Source organism: Calidris pugnax, unplaced genomic scaffold (assembly GCF_001431845.1).
Source record: "Calidris pugnax isolate Ruff unplaced genomic scaffold, ASM143184v1 scaffold27, whole genome shotgun sequence".
In the NCBI taxonomy this organism is placed as follows: Eukaryota; Metazoa; Chordata; class Aves; order Charadriiformes; family Scolopacidae; genus Calidris; species Calidris pugnax.
In genome coordinates, this window is record NW_015090893.1 from 11,588,997 (window position 1) to 11,595,456 (window position 6,460).

Sequence of the window (6,460 nt, forward strand, 5' to 3'; positions counted from 1 at the left end):
GCAGCTGCTCTGACGTGGGATGCTGCAGGCGGGTGGCAGCAGCCGGGGGTGACGAGATTGCTTTTTGCCCTAAACTAAATTGCCTTAGAAATTAAATGCTGCTGTAGTCACAGGAGAACCAGAGTCCCAAGGGCTGCAGCAAGACCTGTCCCTGTGATAAAAGGACCACGGACTATTTTTTCCCTGATAAGGAAAGAGTTTGTGCTGGGAGAAGGCTAGAGGACAGGAGACCCAAGGTGCTTGGACTGCTCTGGGTCTGAAGCCAAAGGCAATGACAATGCAGGACATGGCACAACCAGTGCTGAACGTCCCCTCACACCTGCTAACATGCAATGATAACTGCTGAAATTGCAAAGCCAGAACAAAAGCTCTCCCTAAAATATGGGGGTTTTGGCATAGGAATGGCCCTGGCTGTCTAGTGACAGCCACCCAGCAAGCAGGGACCCTCATGGCTTAGTCCTCCTTGGGGAGCTACTGCAGGGCAGCAGTTTCTGGGGACCACTAGGAATGGAGGATCAAAAATGGGGTGCAATGGGCTGGGGGGAGAGCACATTGTGCTGTGTGAGCTCCTCTCGTGGGCTTTGTCCTCAGTGCAGAGCTGGGTGATGGGACATGGTGTCTGACTGGTTTGCACAAGGTTTGGGTGAGTCTGGGCTGCAGGGCAGCCACGTTGTCCTCTATGTTTGTAAGGGCTCAAAGATCCCACTGGAGAAATGTGCCCTCTCACCCCCTGCACAAATCCACATGCTCAGCACATTGCTGTGCAAACCCACAGAGCGTGGTTGGTGTCAGCAAAAATGGTGTGTCCTCTTTGACCTCAGTGTCAACAGAGGCCAACTGAACAGCAGGAATATTCTGCACAAATCCACATGCTCAGCACGTTGCTCTGCAAACCCACAGAGTGTGGTTGGTGTCAGCAAAAATGGTGTGACCTCTTTGACCTCAACAGAGGCCAACTGAACAGCAGGAATATCTTCCCTAAAGACCAAGAAGCACAAATATTGCTTGAATCATAGGGGTGAACCAGCATGCTAAACATGAGTGGACATCAGGTGGCAAGGAGATAAGTAGAGATCTGGCAGGAAACACCATGGGGAGACAGGGTGAGCTGCCAGCTGGCTGTGTGCCCATCACACCAGGGACCAGCCAGGAGATCTGTCCTTTTGACATAGAAGCACAGCCTACCCGGGTGAGATCAGGTCTCCAGGCAAGGAAACAAGTAAGAGGAAAGACAGGGATGGAAGAAATGCTCACAGGAACTATATGAAGACAGGAAAAGTTTGGATACTCCAAGAAGGCTGGATCAGCCATTCTCAATGCAAAAGTCTTCCTGTAGCATTTCTGTGCTCCACAGAGGCAAACAGGGGCAGTAATGCCTCTTCACGTGCCTAGCAAGCATTGTCCATGGAGGCCTTCTAGAGGGGAAAAGGCAATGCTGTCCCAGTTAGCTACCCAGGACCTCCTTTAAGTTCTCTTTCTTTCAATTGTTCTGCATCATTTTGGGTTCTCAGCCTACCGAGAGTAAGTTGCTCATGTCCTTCCACCTGCTACACTGTCAGTTTTCAACTTGCAGCTCACCTCACGTGTCTCTCATGCTGGCTGAAAGCCAAGCTGCATCACAGTCTCCTGTCTTGGTCTTGTCTTCTAGCAACTTTTGTTGGCTCCACAGACCGTGTTTCAGGCCTGATGTGAAGCTTCACTGCAATCCAATCAAACCAATAGTCCCTGGTTGGCCATTCCTTTTCTGGAAAATCCACTTCCAGTGGTTTTATCACTTCAGCAGAATCAGAGGAGAAACCTTATGAGGCACCTGAGGGTTTTCATGCTAATGAGTTCCAGTCCATCATCAGTTCCTCACTGCTTGTATTTCACCTGCCTGTGCACAAAATCAGTGATTTCGCCTGTAAGATCTCCTTCACTCATCATCTCTTGCCATCCTGGAAGGACCAGATAATAAAAGAGTAGAATGAAAAGAAAAAAGATAGATTTTAGCCCCAGATTAAGAGTCTAAATCATAAAAACAACAGACATACTTCGCGCTTTTCTTCCAAGAGGTTTGTGCTGCTTTATGCACTTTTGAGACGTGCCATAAGGGAATGGGAATGACGATCATAATCACTGTTGAACAAGCAATGAGGAATATCAGGTGATTGAGAGCTCAGTAAACCTGCTCAAGGTTTCAGAAGGACCTAGAAGGACCAAGATATCTTGAGAGGTTCTCATATGATTACAGGAAAGCTGAACACCTGGTTAGTACAGCTCCTTCCCACTGGCCAAGCTTCAGCAGTGATAAAATCCATCTGTTCCTCTTCATAAAAAAAACCCCAAGCCCTTTCTCCAGAAAGACAATACTGTCAGTGGTTGTCACCAATGGGTGGTGAGGAGAATGAATTTGTCCTGATGTCAAATTTACCTCCAGGATGCTTTCCCAGAAGGTCTACAGAGGAGCAGCCAACCCGGTCCATGGCCTTGCTTGATATCCATCTGCCTGCTGCTCTCCAGAACATTCTGCCTTTTGAGATCAGCAGCAACAACAAAAATAATCATAGATCTGTACTTGGAGGGTAAATACTGTTCTCTGAGTGTTTCTGTGTAATGATGCATGCCTGGTTGAATCCACCTCCATCCCGCCTCCCTTCCCTCCAGAGAGAGCTGGGCTTATCAGTCTCCTTCTAATGATGCTCATTCTCTCCTCAGTTTTTGAAAGGAGGGTGAAAAATGGAGGCTCATCTTTTGTCTTTCAGTCTCTTTAAGTCTAGATGCTCATATTTCTTTCCTTCCCTTGCCTCCTTGCCTACCCCTGCATGCCACCATCCTTTGATGAGCCGCGCTTATTAAAGACTGAAGGGGATTTGCCACGTGTCGCTTTCAAAGGTCCAGGGGCAAAAAGCTTTAATTGCCAGATTTTTCACACAGGGTGTTAAAATTTATTAAAGTCAGTTTCTCTGATTTCCCTTTAATGAGATGACGACTGTGTGTACGAGATAACACTAGGTTCAATTGGTGGGAAACTCACAGAGGGGGTTTAAGTAATCAGACCAAGAAAGAGAAAAAATGAAACCCAAACCTGTGCTAGATCTCATGTCTTAAGGACTTACTTTGCAACTTAAAGGTAAAAAACTGGGATTGTTCTTCAAACAGTACAGCATGGGTGGCAATCTTCTATTTAAGGGCTTTCCTTAGGAAACGGAGCAAGAGGTGGGCTTTGGGGGTTATTTGATTTTCCAGACACTTTTGACATTTCAGCCGCTGTTCCTCCAGGGGCATGGCTACCCCCGTGAAAACAGAAATGGGATGAACAACTTGGAGTTCACCCAGCACCCCAGGAAATGCATTAAACGCAACTGCTTGTGCTCTGTTTTACCCAGGTGTGAACTACTCATCCTGTGCTCCAGCACTGAGACACTGGAGGGAACAGCAGGGATAAACCCTGTATTCAGGAGCCCTTGTAGCACAAGCCAATACCCTCCCCAAGAACATATAACCCCACTGACAGCACACAGCCAGCTGGAAGTGGGACCACACAAGTCCAGGTGAAAAAAAAAAAAAAACACCTTCCAAATCAGGACACCCTGAAAGAGTTGAAGCCATTGAGGGGAAAAAAAAAAAAAACACAAAAAAAAGTCCAAACTTTTTCCCTTGGCCACCCTGGCTGCTCTCCTCCCTTGGCTTCATTTTTCCCCTCCTCCTTTCCCTTGGTGCTACCTTCCTTTTGTTGCCCTACTTTTGTCCAGCCTTCTCCTAGAGATAAGATAAACGCTATTTTCAATTAACAAGACTTGATTGCTGAAAGCAATAGGAGGCAGTTCATTTAGAGCCAGCAAATTAATTGAAAGCTAAATGTACACAGTCAGTGTATTGCTGGGAGAGCAATTATCCCAGTCATTTGGCCCTTGCCACGCAAGGCAGCGTCTGCGGCTCCGCAGCTGGGCTGTGCGGAGCTGCGAGAGCAGGAGAAGCTTGTGGTGCTGTCATCTTTTCTGAAGTTCCTCTCTCAGCTGCTTTTAGTCCGCTTTAATCTTGGCAAGATAAAGCTCTCTGTGGCTGTACCCGTAAATTAGAGTGAGAGGATGTGTCTTGGGACTTTGGCACTGATGGGACGCAAAGCTGCTTTCTGAACAAGTGGTCAGGCACAATGAGATCTTCCTCCTCACTCCTCTCCTCCTCTGGGAGGGCTCTTGCTGCCACATGAAAACAGGATCAGTGCAATATTCCCAATCCATCTGGATCTCTTGCCCTTTGCAGCGCTCACTAGAACAACCATTTGTGGACACACAGTGGAATCTAAGACCTCAGGAATTCATTTTTCCTTACAATATGTTTACACATGACAAATAGCAGAGGGGAGGAGGGCAAAGCAATCATCCTGTGAAAGAAATATCCCACCATAAGAAAGATCTTCCACAGCTCTTAAGGCCCAAGTGCTTTTGGCCCTGCTGTAGCCCAGCAGTCTCTGATTGCTGGGGGAGCCACTGGGGCTTCTGCACCAGCAGGTCCCTCATGAGCTGGGCTTGTGCCCTCCCATCACCTGGGGGAAAATGTCCCCCCATCTTTAGAGTGTCAACAAAAAACCTTGGGATGTTTTCTCTCCTAAACTGGTGGAAATGGGAAAACCTCAGAAACTGTCCAAATGCTGACTTGAGCCGTGAATGAGCAACCAGGTCTCCAAATACTTCCAGGGTAAACTTGCACATTGGGCATTTCCTTTCCTTCATTTCCAGTGACAAAGGACTGCTCAGGGTTTCATGACCATAGCAAAGGGTACACGCTTGTGAAAGAAATATCCCATCATAAGAAAGATCTTCCACAGCGCTTAAGGCCCAAGTGCTTTTGGCCCTGCTGTTGCCCAGCAGTCTCTGATTGCTGGGGGAGCCACTGGGGCTTCTGCACCAGCAGGTCCCTCATGAGCTGGGCTTGTGCCCTCCCATCACCTGGGGGAAAATGTCCCCCCATCTTTAGAGTGTCAACAAAAAACCTTGGGATGTTTTCTCTCCTAAACTGGTGGAAATGGGAAAACCTCAGAAACTGTCCAAATGCTGACTTGAGCCGTGAATGAGCAACCAGGTCTCCAAATACTTCCAGGGTAAACTTGCACATTGGGCATTTCCTTTCCTTCATTTCCAGTGACAAAGGACTGCTCAGGGTTTCATGACCATAGCAAAGGGTACACTTGGAATGTGCAGCTCCTGGAACCCGGGTAAGGTAGATCTGAGCAATGAGGAGACATCTCCCCACTCCACAGGGTCATCCCCGGCCTCTCTGTTGGCATCCCACAGCTCTTCAGAAACACCTTGCTAAAAACCTACTGCTCCACAATTTACATATCAGGGCCCTGTAGGAAACAACCCACTTTTTAACACGCAATCCACCTAGAAGTGGTAAAAAGCAGTAATTACGAGCCAGTCTCTACCGGAGAGATGACAAACCCACCAAACAAAATCATGTTTTCCCTGCTGCACCTCGCTGCCTCCGAGCCAACTGGCACAAAGACGCTGGTGTTTTTTTTTTTTTACACATGACAAATAGCAGAGGGGAGGAGGGCAAAGCAATCAGCTTGTGAAAGAAATATCCCATCATAAGAAAGATCTTCCACAGCGCTTAAGGCCCAAGTGCTTTTGGCCCTGCTGTAGCCCAGCAGTCTCTGATTGCTGGGGGAGCCACTGGGGCTTCTGCACCAGCAGGTCCCTCATGAGCTGGGCTTGTGCCCTCCCATCACCTGGGGGAAAATGTCCCCCCATCTTTAGAGTGTCAACAAAAAACCTTGGGATGTTTTCTCTCCTAAACTGGTGGAAATGGGAAAACCTCAGAAACTGTCCAAATGCTGACTTGAGCCGTGAATGAGCAACCAGGTCTCCAAATACTTCCAGGGTAAACTTGCACATTGGGCATTTCCTTTCCTTCATTTCCAGTGACAAAGGACTGCTCAGGGTTTCATGACCATAGCAAAGGGTACACTTGGAATGTGCAGCTCCTGGAACCCGGGTAAGGTAGATCTGAGCAATGAGGAGACATCTCCCCACTCCACAGGGTCATCCCCGGCCTCTCTGTTGGCATCCCACAGCTCTTCAGAAACACCTTGCTAAAAACCTACTGCTCCACAATTTACATATCAGGGCCCTGTAGGAAACAACCCACTTTTTAACACGCAATCCACCTAGAAGTGGTAAAAAGCAGTAATTACGAGCCAGTCTCTACCGGAGAGATGACAAACCCACCAAACAAAATCATGTTTTCCCTGCTGCACCTCGCTGCCTCCGAGCCAACTGGCACAAAGACGCTGGTGTTTTTTTTTTTTATTCCTGTACAAATTATGCTTTTAAGCCTTCCCTCCCTGCCTCCCTGCCAAGCGTAGGAGGAACCCCACGTGTCGGCTCAGTAGATGTGCAGCTCCTGGAACCCTGGATCCGAGCAACAAGGAGACATCTCCCCACTCCACAGGGTCATCCCCGGCCTCTCTGTT